Here is a 16,426-nt window from a genome sequence, read left to right on the forward strand (position 1 = left end):
ACCAGACTCTTTTAGGCAACCTGGCTGTATTAGGATTTCATTATGGAAAGGTTCCCTCACCTGCTGGCTACTCAGAGGTACTCTTGGGCAGTAGGCCATGAGCAGTGATGCATGGAAGTCCACCTCCTGGGGTCAGCTGAATGGTAGACGGGATCCCTGACTTCCTAGACATCCTCCTTGAGTGTACATTGACTCAGTTATGCTCCCCAACTTCTTGGGAGATGAGAGCTCCTTCCACAGCCAAGTGCTTTTCAGGACTATTATCTTCTCATCTGAAGATGGAGTAGGCATCTGTCACATTGGCGCAATCCATCAGCAAGGAAATAGGTTTTAAATGACCTGACAATTCCCATTGATAAGTGGGCCTACTTAAAGTGCTGTGTTAGTTGAGAAGGACCCTGAGACGGAGTTATCTATTATCCATGTTGGCCATGGGTATAGAAATGGAATAAATGGTGTCACAGGTACTCATCTTTGCTATGCCTATCCTTAGGCCTTAACACGTAGGGCTTAAAAACCTCACCCAAGGACTTATCTTTATCAATGTGGTTTCTAATTTGCCAGGTCATTAAGTTAGTGTAATGCCTAGTTACTACTGTTGCCTTTGGCACAGCCTTCAGCAGGTCCCTCATCAACTGTCCGGAAGGCCATCTATAATACCCTCTCTCTTCTGGGTTATATGAGTCTACTTTTCCGTTCATGATGGAATGATATTTTTGGCAACTCATCATTTGGCTGCCAGAATAGTATGCATCCTCTTCCTAAAGCAAGGTAATCCTAATTTTGGCAGGGAACAAGTTGTTTCTTTAGGGAGCACGATGAGGTCTCTTTCATGAGTTGTCATCTGGATGCCAATAGGTAATAGCCTCAACAGTAAAGTTCAAGGCAAGGGACTGGTCCTCTAAATGTCCACCTGGCAAGAGCACTGAAGTTTTGTCCCCAAATACACTGGGTTCTGGGCCACTTTCCAGAGGAATAAAAAAAAAATCTATTATATTGCTTTATGAGATTTCAGTCAAAAATTTGCAAGTTTTGACCCATTCACTTTGGAGATAAATTTTAGTGTATCTTTGCCATAATCCTATTGATTACCACTGTCTCTGCAAATGTACAAAATCTCAGTGTGAATTATCTCAATCTGTACTTTCTTCATCAGGGAAATTACAAACTAGTACTCAATTTTCCATTGTATTAGCAAGTAACATGAATCTTAACTTAGATAGAGGAATACTTGTCCTGTGCCAGCTTTTAGCTTCCTGAGTGATCATCATGCTCAGGTTGCTCCTTCAAGATACTATGAGAGTCAGGACAGTTTTGCCTCTAAGATAACAGTATGCCCTTATCTTCTTAGTATACTCTTATCTACCTTTAATCCCTGATTTCCTTTGCTTAATTATTTTATCTTTTCAAAATTGCTTTGCAACCTGACCTCACCTTCATGACTCTACATATAGAGGACTCTAATAACTTCTTAAAGATATATCATTCTGCAGGTTTTTTTTTTAATACACTCACATACACATTCCCTTATTTTCTTGGTATGTATCATATGCTACCTTGGACCAATAGTAATCTCATAGTCATCCATGCAATCATTCATTAAACAAATATCTGTTGAGGACCTTCAATATACCGAGTCTATATCTTAAGCCTTTCTAGACAGATTAAAAATTATAAAGGGTGGTGATCATGTCTTATATTGTTTTTCGATTCAGTTTCATTAAGAACAATACTTTGCACATAATAGATGCTCAGTGTTTGTTCACTAATTAAATTCTAGTTGTAACCATATTTCAAATCTGGTGGACTCTGTATGTACATCTTTCCTTTTAAAAATCTCCATTTCATATATCAGATGCCCTAAAATTGTTCTATACTCTGAGTGTATTGGTTTCCAAGGCATCTATTGATTTTTATGCAATTATTAAACCAGTCACTACAACACATAAAGAAATAGGCTGATGAGCAGGGGTGCCTGGGTGGCTCAGTGTTTGAGCTTCTGCCTTTGACTCAGTTTGTGATCCTGGGATCCTCAGATTGAATCCTCAGATCGAATCCCACTGCTTCTCCCTCTGCCTATGTCTCTGCCTCTCTCTGTATGTCTCATGAGTAAATAAATAAAATCTTAAAAAAAATAAAATAGACTGATGAGAAAGAGAACCATGATTTTTTTTTTAAAGTACGATGTCACCTTATAAACTACCCTCATTTCATAAGAGACTTCTCTTGCCTGTTCAGAGCATATCTTCATATCTTTTTTTAAAAAAATGTTATTCTGAGAGCATAATGGATGTCATATATCTATGCTCAATGAACAATCATTGATCAATGTGGTAAAGTTGGGCCAGAAAAACTAATTATAGTTCTCTTTGCCTCCATTTTTCACTCTGTGAAGTGGGAGTAGAATTAGTTATCCACTTTTTTTTTGTTACATATTTTTTTTGTTACATATTCATTATAGTATTCTATACTGTTCTTAATTTTTTTGTAGTTTTATGGTTTTATTAACACAAATATGACATGCACATAAGTTGTCTATTCATTTTCTTTGTTATGCAGCCTGGCATTGGGATTGGTGACTCTGATGGCCAGCTGGGTTGCTCTTTCCACAATGGCTTTGCAGTTCTTGGGAGGATACATTGTGAGCAATCTCTGCACAGTAAGATTTGTTGCACATCAGCTGCACTTCAAGCTCCTTGATGTTGTGAACTAGGAACTTCTGGAAGCCACTGGGCAGCATGTGCTTTGTTTTCTTGTTGCTCCCATAACCAATGTTAGGCATCAAGAATCTGGCCCTTGAATCTTCTGCGTAACCTATGGTCAATGCCTCTGAGTTTCCGCCAGTTGCGTTTAATTTTGACATATCGGTCTGACTGGTACCTGATGAACTTCTTGGTTCTCTTTTTAATGATCTTGGGCTTCACCAGGGGTCTGAGGGCAGCCATGATGCCCAGCAATAGATGGCTGCCACCTCCGCAGGCAGCACCGAGGAAGACTATAATGTTCTTTATAACCTATTAAGCACTGTATGAAAAGTGAAACCCTGGAGTTGCCACTTTGACAAGGTTTAGATTCTAAGAACAGTATTTTAGGTGCAAATCACATATATCCAAAGTTACCCTTTAAAAGACCTTAAATATCAATAAATTCAGCCCAGCTATTTTTCTCCTAGGATTGGAACATCTCACTGTTTCTTTTCTTGAACACCAGATGAAGAATTGTATTTAATTTCCATTTATGGGTCAAGTTATACAAATAATATGCCCTATATTTTTAAGAACTATCAGTACCCTCAGTTCCCTGAAATGTTCATACAATAAGCATGTAGGAATGAGGACCACTGAGTGAAGGAATAGCAGATTCACTTCTCACATCTCATATTCTTTATGAACTAAAACCCATAATTATTAACTTATTACTAATGGTTTTATAATTCGTATTTCCTTGGCCCCTGCTGTTGCCTGCTGATGCAGGACCTCAAGCTCCTTACAGAAACCTCTGCTCATAATTTCTAAGAGCCCCAAGACAGTGTTTTACATGGGTTCAAGAATAAGACTTATCTGTGGCCACATGGATGTCTGTTGCTGAAATTTCTGTTATCTCTGAGAACTTCTAGTACTAATTGTTGAGTCAGCCCCATAAAACCAGGTCACCACCACTTTCTACTGGATATTTTCATGATCTCCATTGTGGCCCTCAACAAATTAAAATGCTTCTGTGTCTTCTGGAGACTCCAAGACTGCAAAATTATGTCAAATTTCCTGCAGAAGTGGAAACAAGTCCTAATCATTCACCTATTGATTATATTTTGTGACATAATAAAGATTTCAATGCACTCCTATTTCTGCTTATGGTGCTTTCTAAGAAGAGTCCATGAAGCTTCACTAGAGAATGAATCTCATTTGTTTTTTTAAAATATTTTATTTATTTATTCATGAGAGACAGAGAGAGAGAGAGAGAGAGAGAAAAGTAGAGACACAGGCAGAGGGAGAAGCAGGCTCCATGCAGGGAGCCTGACATGGGATGCCCTGGGCCAAAGGCAGGCGCTATATCGCTGAGCCACTCAGGGATCCCAGAGAATGAATCTTCTTGATAGGTAAGACATTGTCCCCTTAATCCAAGAGTGACATCCAAGATATAGGATGACATGGGCATTGACCAATTGGGACACTGGCCTAGTGCACTGTAGCAGTGCAAATGGAGTAAAAGTAGCCTAGCGAAACTTCCTTGTCAGTGGTACCCACACTTCTTGACAATCTTTCTCCTAAAACCCTTATGTAAATAACCTCTTGGCTGCCTAAACTCACCAATTTGCTAGATATGTCAAAACATGTTTGAATCCCAGTTGTAGACAGAGCTTTGTCCTACTGTGCTTCTCTGATATATCTGAATGGTATTTAATTTAAAAAAAATTATACTCTATATTGTAGCAACAATAATGAAAACATTTAAAATGTCACAAAAATTCAGAAAACCAATAAATGAATCAAACTTTTTTAGACATTTCCTCTGAATCCTTGTCCATATGCAAATATTTGATAAAATTGTAATTTTAATAATTATAATTAAGTCTCACTTTTTCAAATACAATCATATTGCTCATTTTGCCAACACTGAGTCCCTACCATGTGTACATCAACTGAGATCAAGAGAAATGGTTTGCATCTTCGTATAGTTTCATTTATGTGGGAAGAAAGTTAGATATAAAGGTAAACCATGTGTATGTCCTCTTTGGGTGACTCCTGGTAATATTTTTCACTGGATGGCTTCTGTGGCACTTAGAAGTCCTTCACTTTAACTCCTTTCATGCCAGATTAAAAGCTTAGCCTCCACAGAATAGTTTACTTACTTAGAGTTCCAGCTGACTTGGCTCTGTAAGAGATTTATTTTTAATTCTAAAAGGCCCATACCCTTTGACCTTGAAAATATTTTAAAAATGCAAATAAACAGACCATAGTTAGGTTTTAAAACATATACAGCAGTTTTTTCAATTGGCTGCAAGCAAATGTGTTTTCCCACCATATCTGGCATAGTTCTAGGCACACAGTAGACATACAATAAACACTTCCTAGTGGAATCAGGATATTCAATTTTGGGTCTTTTCATATGTTTTCCAACACAGAGCAGCAAAATTTATAAAATTTATAAAATCACAGCCAAGAGTTTAATGGTAAAAATTAGGATAATTGGATCATTTTTGATAAAGACGACTAAATGGGAAAACTGTATTCAAATTCTCAGAAAAGTTTAGAGCAAGGAGAATACTGACGGGAGGATATACTCAACGGCCTCAGACTTGCTTATTCCTCAAAAAGAAAAAAAAAACCAACCCGAGTTTTTACTGGCTCCATAATATGGACTTAATATAATTTACCTAACTACATCTCTATTCTCTGATACTGTTTTCCCTATTTTTCGCTAGGTCTGTATCTTACATGCTAATCTTATATGCATAATTTCAAGCTACCTTCAGCTCTCTGAATACTTCCCTACATACACTTCTCGCATTGCACAATCTCTTCTCTTTGCCTGGTATGGCTTTTCCTTTACCTACTGGAAAACTGACCTTTGTTTAAAATCGTGGTCTACAAACTATCTGAGTTAGTACTTTTCTGAGACTCCCAGGTGCTCTCAAAAGAGTACTAAGAGTTATTTAAGGAAATATTGGTCATTTTCCCTAAATTATTACTTTTATCTTCAAGTATTAGACACTACTAATGAATAAAAAATATGTTATAAAAATAATGAACCACAAACATAGTGAAATATTAATGGGCTTACAAACTGAACTATAAATCTCTCACAAAAATCCTTTCTGGTTTGATATTTGGCACTTCCTATTACTCTGGTGGGGATATTACACAGGAACACACATTCCTTGGAGCTTTGTGCTTTTTCTCCCATCTCCTTTCAGAATTCTATCCTACAGGTACAGCAATGAAGTCAGTCAGAGCAATGATGGCCGTCTTGATGGCCACAACCAAATGAGGGAGACAGACACTCTGCATTCTGGAATCTCTTTTTGGATAATCCATGGAGCTTTAAATTTTTTTTCAAGTTTTTCCCCCTCCGAGTCAAGATATTCAATAGCCAAGAAACAGAATGCCATTTTTTTTGTAGCTTTCACATTTACCATCACTATTATATAAAAACCTAAAGATTTTTATTCTATTCTGGAATGTGAGTCCTATTTCCATATGAAGAAGAAAATTTTGACCATTTCTGATTTGATGCTGGCTAATGAGCTCCCAAGCTTTTGTTTTGAATGAGAACTTCTCAGACATATATCTATTACATTTTTTAAAAGATTTTATTTATTTATTCATGAGATACACACAGAGTGAAGCAGAAACATAGGCAGAGGGAGAAGCAGGCTCCATGCAGGGAGCCTGATGTGGGACTTGATCCCGGCACTCCAGGATCATGCCCTGAACCAAAGGCAGACACTATTACATTTTAATGCACATAAAACAAGGCTGAATTGCCTAAAATTTGTTGTAAAGAAGTATGCTTAAGTAAAAGTATTCAATCAACACATATTGTTTTATATTAATTCATGTGAATATACTTACACTTGTCAAAGCTTTTCTCAAAAAATGTGAATAGAAATGGAATAAAAATACTATTTTTAAAACATCTCAAAATAATCTAATCAATAATAATATATTAACAACACAAGTATGTGTTAGAAGCAGAAAAAAAACATCAAGGGTTTATTCTCCTTTTATAGTAGATAGTAAAATGTCCTTTGGATGCTAAAATTAGAGTATTAATATATATCTGTCAAAGGCTTGATATGAAACTTTTAGTATAACCAGAGTCTATTTCACAATGGCAATATTTCAAACATGGTCCTTCTTTTTGGGTAGTTACCCATTACTTTTCCATTTGGGCAAACCTCATTGGTTGGAACAAGCACATCCAAGTATGATGTGCTTTTTACTGAGGACATTTCAACATCCACACAAGTGTGTTCTCTCAGAGGCTTTCCTACAGTGACAATGTCTTATATCTGCTAAAATACCTCCCATAATTCTCCATTGTCTACAAGACAAAGCCCAGATTTCTTGGTGGAACATTCAAAGCTCTGTCAAATCCAGCCCCAAACTGACTTTTCAACCTTATCTTCCATTAGTCTCCTCTATCAGCTTTCTGTTCTAGCCAAACTGGTTTTTCCAAAGTCAGAAGAACAGACTCACATTGCTTTTAATTGCTCTGACAGCTCCACCCACCTCGGAGTTTACTAAGAAGGGGGTTTGTCTGGTGGGTTAGAAATGAAGTGGTGGAAAATAATTTACCTCCTCTCTCCTTTCTTCATCTTCAAATCCTAGTACTCATCCTTTAAGATCCACTTTAGATTGAAGTGTTTTCCACTCACCTAGTATAAATAGGACAGCATAAGCAATTAGTTTGAGCAAATTATGTTCTGCCTCATAAATTTTTTATGGATTCAAATGTGATTTTAAATAATTATTTATTTAACATTCCATGTGTTTGTTTCCCTAGAGGATAAGCTCCCCAAGGGCACAGAGCCCCTCATGTGGCTGGCTCATGTACCTCTTTATATCAGGTGTCTAACAGATGTCTTGCATACAGTATGTACTTAGTAGATATTGGCTAGTTTTATTTAACTCACATTACAAAAATTATCAGTAAAAATGTTATCAAAAATGTTGGATAGCTTTGCTGAGAAATTTGGAGCCTTTGTTAAGAATTCCTTGTAATCAGAGGCTTTCTGAGGAATATGTGAATCACAGTGAAGAAATGAATTAGTTTGGGGATGAATTTCCATTAAAACCAAACAAATGTATTATAAAAATATTAAATGAAAACATTTAAGGTTAATATTTTCATCTATAATTAAATATGCTAATATATTAACAAAATTATTCCAATTTCTGTTTTCCTTTTCTTTTTAAATTTTTATTTTATTTTATTTTTTTATTTATTTATGATAGTCACAGAGAGAGAGAGAAAGAGGCAGAGACACAGGCAGAGGGAGAAGCAGGCTCCATACACCGGGAGCCCGACGTGGGATTCGATCCCGGGTCTCCAGGATCGCGCCCTGGGCCAAAGGCAGGCGCCAAACTGCTGCGCCACCCAGGGATCCCTGTTTTCCTTTTCAATCTTGATCCTAATCTACACGTATTTAGAATTGGAAATATGGTAACATATATTGTTTCTGAGTTGCAATTAGTCTTTACATTGTTACTGGTTGAAAATATGGGCTTAGGGATCCCTGGGTGGCGCAGCGGTTTAGCGCCTGCCTTTGGCCCAGGGCGTGATCCTGGAGACCTGAGATCGAATCCCATGTCGGACTCCCGGTGCATGGAGCCTGCTTCTCCCTCTGCCTATGTCTCTGCCTCTCTCTCTCTGTGACTATCATAAATAAATAAAAGATTTAAAAAAAAAAAAGAAACTATGGGCTTAATATAATTTACATAACTACACCTCTATTATCCGATATTGTTTTCCCTTATTTTCTCTAGGTCCGTATCTTATATGGTAAGCTTATAAGCTTACTTCTAGCTTTCTGACTACCTTGCTACATATATTTCTGATATTGTATAACCTCTTCTCTTTGTCTGGTATGTTCCTCCCTTTACCCATCTGGAAAACTGAACTTTGTTTAAAATAATTGCCCACAAACATTTTTGATCTTATACCCTACTAGTAAAAAAAAGTTTTAATATCAGCTCCAATATAATCTGCATATTTATAAAACATATACTCTTGACCTAATGTGATAGGCATATATAAGATATACAAGAATAAAAAGGATAAGGTATAATAAGCAATATTTAAAAATTGATTTTTAATTAAGGCCTCAAACATTTTTGTTCTCAACTCCTTCAAAATTAGTAACTGTATTGATAATTGTGAAGACTTCACACTGGCATTAGCTACATCTCAATCATACTTAAATTTAGGGTAAGCTTTACCTATAGTGGATGGTAATTTCATACTTCCAAAATTCCTCCCAAGAATTTCAAAATATTCGGGCCCATTTCTTGTCAAATTTTATTAGGTCATATTGTTTTTACCTAATGATATGAATTATGGAGAGTTCCTGCCAAGAGTAGGAGAACATCAACTTTGCTATTTTGTTTGTTCACTTACTCTTGCACTGTTAGTAAAATCTGTCATCTATATTTGTAAGAATGATTTCAACCTGTGAGGGTTGATTTAGTTAAAAGTCAAATATGACTGAAAATCCACTTAATTAAGCACAAGTAAAATGCCATATATTGGTGAAGATTTAAAAAAGCAAGAGGGCACCTTGTATTTACAACCCCTTCTAGGCTGTGGATTCCCTTTTCCTTTAGGATAGCCGTAGCGTGAAGCCGTGTCTTCTTCTGACATACAGTATGAGGAGGTCACCAGTATCTACCCGTTAATTAACCTTCAGAAAGGCAATTTCTTACTTTTTAAATATAAAAATAAGTTTAATAGTTCTAACACTATAAAATATTAGAAGCTCATTGTCTCATTTTTTTTTTTTTTTTTTAATGTAGGTTCCATGCTCAATGTGTGGCTTGAACTTACAACCCTGAGATCAAGAGTCACAATCTCTACCAAATGAGCCAGTTAGGCACCCAGTTCTAACACTATAAAATATTATATTGTACAACATCTCGGTACATATACTCAATTTTGGAGACCAGTAGTTTAAACATAACTTAGAAAATGATCTAAGAGACATCTCTCTCCCATGCTACCATAGCTGCCCAGATGACATTATGATGTTGTCTGTTTACATGTCTCCACTCCACAAAAGCTCCTCTAAGACTGGAACAAGACAGCAGTCATCTCTGAATGGCTTTTATTTATCTCCATATTTCTGTATTCTTAGGTCTGGCACAGTGCCCTACAAAGAGATGAAGAGCTGAATAAATGACCTCTAAATGAATTTAAGTGAAGCTTCTTCTAGATTGTTTCTTTTGAGTGATTTTCTAAGAGAAATTTCCAGGGCAAGGACATAAGAGTTAAGCTATAGGCTTGAAAACCACTTTCTCTCTGTGTAAACTTGAACAAGTTACTTTTCTTGTTCCTCAGTTTTCTCATTAGTAAAATAGAGAAAAATTTCATCTATCATATAATGTGCCCCAAACATCTGCCAGGGTGCCTCAAAGGAATTAACTTTTTTAAAAAAATATTTTATTTATTTATTCATGAGAGACACAGAGAGAGCGTGCGTGAGAGGCAGAGACACAGGCAGAGGGAGAAGCAGGCTCCATGCAGGGAGCCTGACATGGGACTTAATCCCGGGTCTCCAGGATCATACCCTGGGCAGAAGGCAGGCGCTAAACTGCTGAGCCACCCGGGCTGCCCAACTTTTATTGTTAATGAAGAGTACAACTTTCATTAATGGGGACTCTGAGTTGGAAATCATAGACTAAAAGTGACAAAGACAAGAAGATATCAGAAAACCTCCAGAGGGCAGCCCAGGTGGCTCAGCCCGAGTGGCCGCCTTCAGCGGTTTTTTAAAAAACAAAAAAAGAAAGCCTCCAGAAATGACAAAACAAGTAATAAAATGGCAATAAATACATATCTATCAATTATTACTTTGAATGTAAATGGACTAAACACGCCAATCAAAAGACATAGGGTGTCAGAATGAATAAAAAAACAAAACCTGTCTATATGCTCCTTTAAGAGATTCATTTTAGACCTAACGACATCTGCAAATTGAAAGGGGGGGGGGGAAATATTTATCATGTAAATGGATGTCTAAAGAAACCTGGAATAGCAATACTTATATTGGACAAAGTAGGCTTTAAAACAGACTGTGGGGTGCCTAGTAGCTCAGTCATTTAAGTGTCCAATTCTTGATTTTGGCTCAGGTCATGATCTCAGGGTTGTGAGATTAAACCCATGTCAGGCTCCACACTGAGCAGGGAGCCTGCTTGGAATTTTCCCTCTCCCTCTCCTTCTGCCCCTCCTCTCCTGCTCTCTCTGTCTCAAAACCAATCAATCAATCAATCAATCAATCAAACAAAGACTGTAACAAGAGACACAGGAGATAGAGGGGACAATCCAGTTGTAAATATTTATGCACCCCAAATAGGAGCACCCAAATATATAAAACAATCAATAACAAATATAAAGGAGCTAATTGATAATAATACTATAATACTAGGGAACTTTAACACCCCACTTACATCAATGGACAGATCACCTAAACAGAAAATAGACAAGGAAACAATGGCTTAGAATGACATACTGGACCAGATGGACTTAACAGATATATTCAGAACATTCCATCCATAAAACAGCAGAATACACATTCTTTTCAAGTACACATGAAACGGGGGATCCCTGGGTGGCTCAGCGGTTTGGTGCCTGCCTTTGGCCCAGGGTGCGATCCTGGAGACCCAGGATTGAGTCCCACATCGGGCTCCCGGCATGGAGCCTGCTTCTTCCTCTGCCTGTGTCTCTGCCTTTCTCTCTCTCTCTCTGTGTCTATCATAAATAAATAAATCTTAAAAAAAAAAGGATAAAAGAAAAAAAGAAGTACACATGAAACATTCTCCAGAACAGACCACATATTACATCAGAAAACAGGCCTCAACAAACACAAGACTGAAGCCATACCAGGCAACTTCTGTGACTACAAAAGTATAAAACTAGAAGTCAACCACAAGAAAAAGTCTGGAAAGACCAAAAATACACGGAGGTTAAATACCACTCTACTAAACAATGAATGAGTCAACCAGGAAATCAAAGAAGAAATTAAAAAAAAAATACTTGGAAACAAATGAAAATGAAAACACAACACTTCTGACACCCTTGGGACACAGTAAAAGTCATCCTGAGAGGGCAGTATATAGCAACACAGATATTTCAAGAAGCAAGAAAAATCTCAAATAAAGAACCCAACTTTACACCTACAGGAGTTAGAAAAAGAAAAACAAATGAAGCCTAAAGGCAGCAGAAGGAAGGAAATAATAAGGATTAGGGCAGAAATTAATGATACAGAAACTAAAAAAACAATAGAAGAGATCAATGAAACCAGGAGCTGGTTCTTTGGAAAAAAAATAATAAAATTGAGAAACCTCTAGCCAGATTTGTCAAAAAAAAAAGAGAAAGGACCCAAATAAAATCACAAATAAGAAAGGAGAAACCACAGCCAACACCACAGAAATACAAACAATTTTAAGAGAATATTATGAAAAACCATATGCCAACAAACTGGACAACCTAGAAGAAATGGGTAAATTCCTAGAAACATATGAACTACCAAAAATGGAATAGGAAGAAAATAGAAAACGTCAATAGACTTATAACAAGCAAAGAAATTGAATCAGTAATCAAAAAACTCCCAACAAATAAAAGTCCAGAACCAGATGACTTCACAGGTGAATTCTACCAAACATTTAAAGAAGAGTTAATACCTTCTCTTCTGAAATTGTTCCAAAAAATAGAAAAGGAAGGGAAAGTCCCAAATTCATTCTATAAGGCCAGCAATACCCTGATACCAAAACCATATAAAGACTCCACTAAAAAAAAGAAAAAGAGAACTACAATCCAATGTTCCTGATGAACATGGATGTAAAAATTCTCCATAAAATACTAGCAAACCAAATCCAACAAAATATTTTAAAAAAATCACTCATCATGATCAAGTGGGATTTATTTCTGGGTTGTAAGTGTGGTTCAATATAACATACCACATTAATTTAAAAAGGGATAAGAACCATATGATCATCTCAATAGATGCAGAAAAAGCATTTGACCGGGACTCCTGGGTGGCTCAGTGGTTGAGCATCTGCCTTGGGTTCAGGTCATGATCCTGGAGTCCTAGGATCCAGTCCTGCATTGGGCTCTCAGCAGGGACCTGCTTCTCCCTCTGCCTATGTCTCTGCCTCTCTCTCTCTGTGTGTCTTTCATGAATAAATAAATAAAATCTTTAAAAAAAGCATTTGACAAAGTACAACCTCACTAATGACAAAAACTCTCAATAAAAGAGGTTTAGAGGGAACAAACCTCAACACAATAAAGGATATATATCCTTTATTATACACACACACACACACACACCCAGCTAATATACTAAATGGGGAACAAGTGAGAGTCCTTCCTGTATGGTCAGGAATAAGTCAGGGTTGTCCACTCTGACCATGTTATTTAACACAGCACTGGAGTTCCAGCCACAGCAATCAGACAACAAAGAGAAAAGGCATCCATATTGACAAGGAAAAACTAAAACTTTCACTAGTTGCAGATGACATGACACTAAATATAGAAAACCGAAAGATTCCATCAAAAATCTACTAGAACTAAAAAAAAAACAAAACAAAATCTACTAGAACTGATAATTAAATTTAGTAAAGTCACAGGATAGAAAATCAATGCACAGAAGTCTGTTGCATTTCTATACATCAATAATGAAGCAGCAGGAAGAGAAATCAAAGAATTGATCCCATTTACAATTGCACCAAAAACCATAAGATACCTAGGAATAAATCTAACTAAAGAGGTGAAAGTACTCTGAAAACTATTAAACTCTGAGGAAAGAAATTGAAGATAATACAAAGAAAAGGAAAGACATTCCAAGCTCATGGATCAGAAGAACAAATACTGTTGAAATGTCTGTACTACCCAAAGCAATCTCCACATTTAATGCAATCTTCATTGAAATACCACCAGCATTTTTCACAGAGCTGGAACAAATAATCCAAAAATTTGTAGGGACCACAAAAGACCCCAAATAGCTAAAGCAAACTTGAAAAAACAAAGCAAAGCTGGAGGAATCACAATTCTGGACTTTAAGTTATATTACAAAGCTGTAGTGATCAAAACAGTCTGATCCTGGCAAAAAAAAAAAAAAAAAGACACACAGATTAACAGAACAGAAAATCCAGAAATGAACCACAAATATATGGTCAATTAATCCTCAACAAAGCGGGAAAGAATATCCCATGGGAAAAAAACAGTCTCTTCAATAAATTGGTGCTGGGAAAACTGGAGAACAACATGCAAATGCAATGCATTTTTTAATTTGTTTCTTACACTACACAGAAACAAATTAAAAACTTAAATGTGAGACCTGAAACCATAAAAATCCTAGAAAAGAATATAGGCAGTAACTTCTTTGGTATTGGCTGCAGCAACTTCTTTCTAGATATGTCTCCTGAGGCAAGGGAAACAAAAGCAAAAACAGGGATCCCTGGGTGGTGCAGCGGTTTGGTGCCTGCCTTTGGCCCAGGGCGCGATCCTGGAGACCCGGGATCGAATCCCACGTCAGGCTCCCGGTGCATGGAGCCTGCTTCTCCTCTGCCTGTGTCTCTGCCTCTCTCTCTCTCTCTCTCTCTGTATGACTATCATAAATAAATAATAATAATAATAAATTAAAAAAAAAACAAAAGCAAAAACAAACTAATGGGACTTCATCAAAATAAAAAGCTTTTGCACAGCAAAAGAAATCAATGAAACTAAATGGCACTTTACAGAATGGGAGAAGATATTTGCCAATGACAGATCCCATAAAGGGTTAGCATCCAAAATCTGTAAAGAACTTATAAAACTCAGCATCCAAAAAATAATCCAATTAAAAAATAAGCAGAAGACATGAGTACATGCTTTTCCAAGTAGGTATCCAGATGGCTAACAGACACATGAAAAGATGCTCACCATCACTAATCATCAAGGAAATGCAAATCGAAACTATAATGCAATGTCACTTCACTTCTGTCAGAATGGCTAAAATCAACAACACAGGAAACGACAAGTGTTGGTGAGGATGTGGAGAAAAGGGAAAGAGCATTGTTGGGAATGCAAACTGGTACAGTCACTCTGGAAAACAAAATAGACATGCCTCAAAAAGTTAAAAATAGAACTATGCTACCATTCAGCAATTGCACTACTAGGTATTTACCCAGAGAATATAAAAATACTAATTCAAAGGCATACATGCACCCTGATGAATATAGTGACATTATCTACAGTAGCCAATTATGGAAACAGTCAAGTGTTTGTTGGCTAATGAGTGGATAAAGATGTGGTATATATAGGATGGAATATTACTCAGCCATCAAAAAGAATGAAATCTTGCCATATGCCATGATGTGGATGGAGGGTAGAGTATTATGCTAAGTGAAATAAGTTAGAGGCAAATACCATAGATTTTGCTCATATGTGGAACTTAAGAAAGAAAGCAAATGAGCAAAGGGAAAAAAGAGAGAGAGAGGCAAACTTGAGAAACAGACTCTTCACTATAGAAGAAACAGATGGTTAACAGAAGGGAGGTGGGGGGGGATGGGTTATATAGGTGGTGGGGATTAAGGTGTGCACTTGTGATAAGTACGGTATGTTGTGTGGAAGCACTGAATCATCATATTGTATACCTGAAACTAATTTTACACAGTATATTAAATTACTGAAATTTAAATAAAAACTTTTTTTTAAAAAGGGCACAATTTTTAAAATGCCTCTTGATATTACTGCCAAATTATTTTCCTGCTGATGCTTTCCAGTATAGTTAATAGGTTACTTCATCACTCTTAGACATAACATTGACTCCTTTACATGGTAGTGTCAGTAATGACATCGAAACCTACTACCTAGGGAGGGTACCTACTACCTACTACCTTCAGCTATTGCTTCAGAACCTCTATAGATGCCCCCTTTTTAGTGCCCTCTTCTGCTCAGCCCTGAAATTGCCACCTTGAATCCCTGTCTAGCATCTGCTACTTATTTTTCCTGTTATTTTCCTGTGGAACACTTATCAAAATTTTGACTAAGGGTGCCTCTGTAAGTTTCGGTTTATTAACTCCTAATCAAATTGAGAAATTTCATTTTTTTCTTTGGTTCTTCTGCAATCCTACCTTTGTTTTTCCTTAAGTGTTTTGCTTACGTAAAAGTGGAAAATGAAGATAATACTGGAAAGCATAGAGATAATAGAGATCATCCAAAATGCCATCAAAATTAGTATTTCCAGACATCTGTGTGCTTGCATGGATATTTCTATGTAAATGAGATAAACGTTACTTTTTCATGGAGGGCAGAGTAATCTAGCAGAAAGAGACTGAGGTATAAATCCCATCCCAGCTCTGCCAGTTTTTTTTTTTTTTTTAAGATTTACTTATTTGAGAGAGAGAGAGAGAGTGAGAGAGAGAGACAAAGAGTGCCGACAAGCACGCACACACAAAAGCGAATGGGGGGAGGGGCCGAGAGAGAATCCTCAAGCAGATTCCCTGCTGAGCACAGAGCCTGATACAAGGCTCAGTCCCATGACCCATGAGATCATGACCTGAGCTGAAATCAAGAATTGGACACTCAACCAACTGAGCCACCCAGGTAGTCCCTCCAGCTCTGTCATTTACTTATAACGTGACCTTGAGTACTTATTTTTTCCTCCATGTATTAAAAGAAGGGCTAATAACACCTATCTCTTGGGGTTTTGAGAAAATTTAAATAGGTACTC

General features: G+C 36.9%; 1 pseudogene; it reads right to left on the reverse strand.

Annotated features, from left to right (window-relative positions):
* Positions 1-1,964: 1,964 nt before the first annotated feature.
* LOC121499154 lies at positions 1,965-2,945 on the reverse strand (annotated as a pseudogene).
* Positions 2,946-16,426: the final 13,481 nt, after the last annotated feature.

This window comes from Vulpes lagopus, chromosome 1 (assembly GCF_018345385.1).
Source record: "Vulpes lagopus strain Blue_001 chromosome 1, ASM1834538v1, whole genome shotgun sequence".
Taxonomy (NCBI): domain Eukaryota; kingdom Metazoa; phylum Chordata; class Mammalia; order Carnivora; family Canidae; genus Vulpes; species Vulpes lagopus.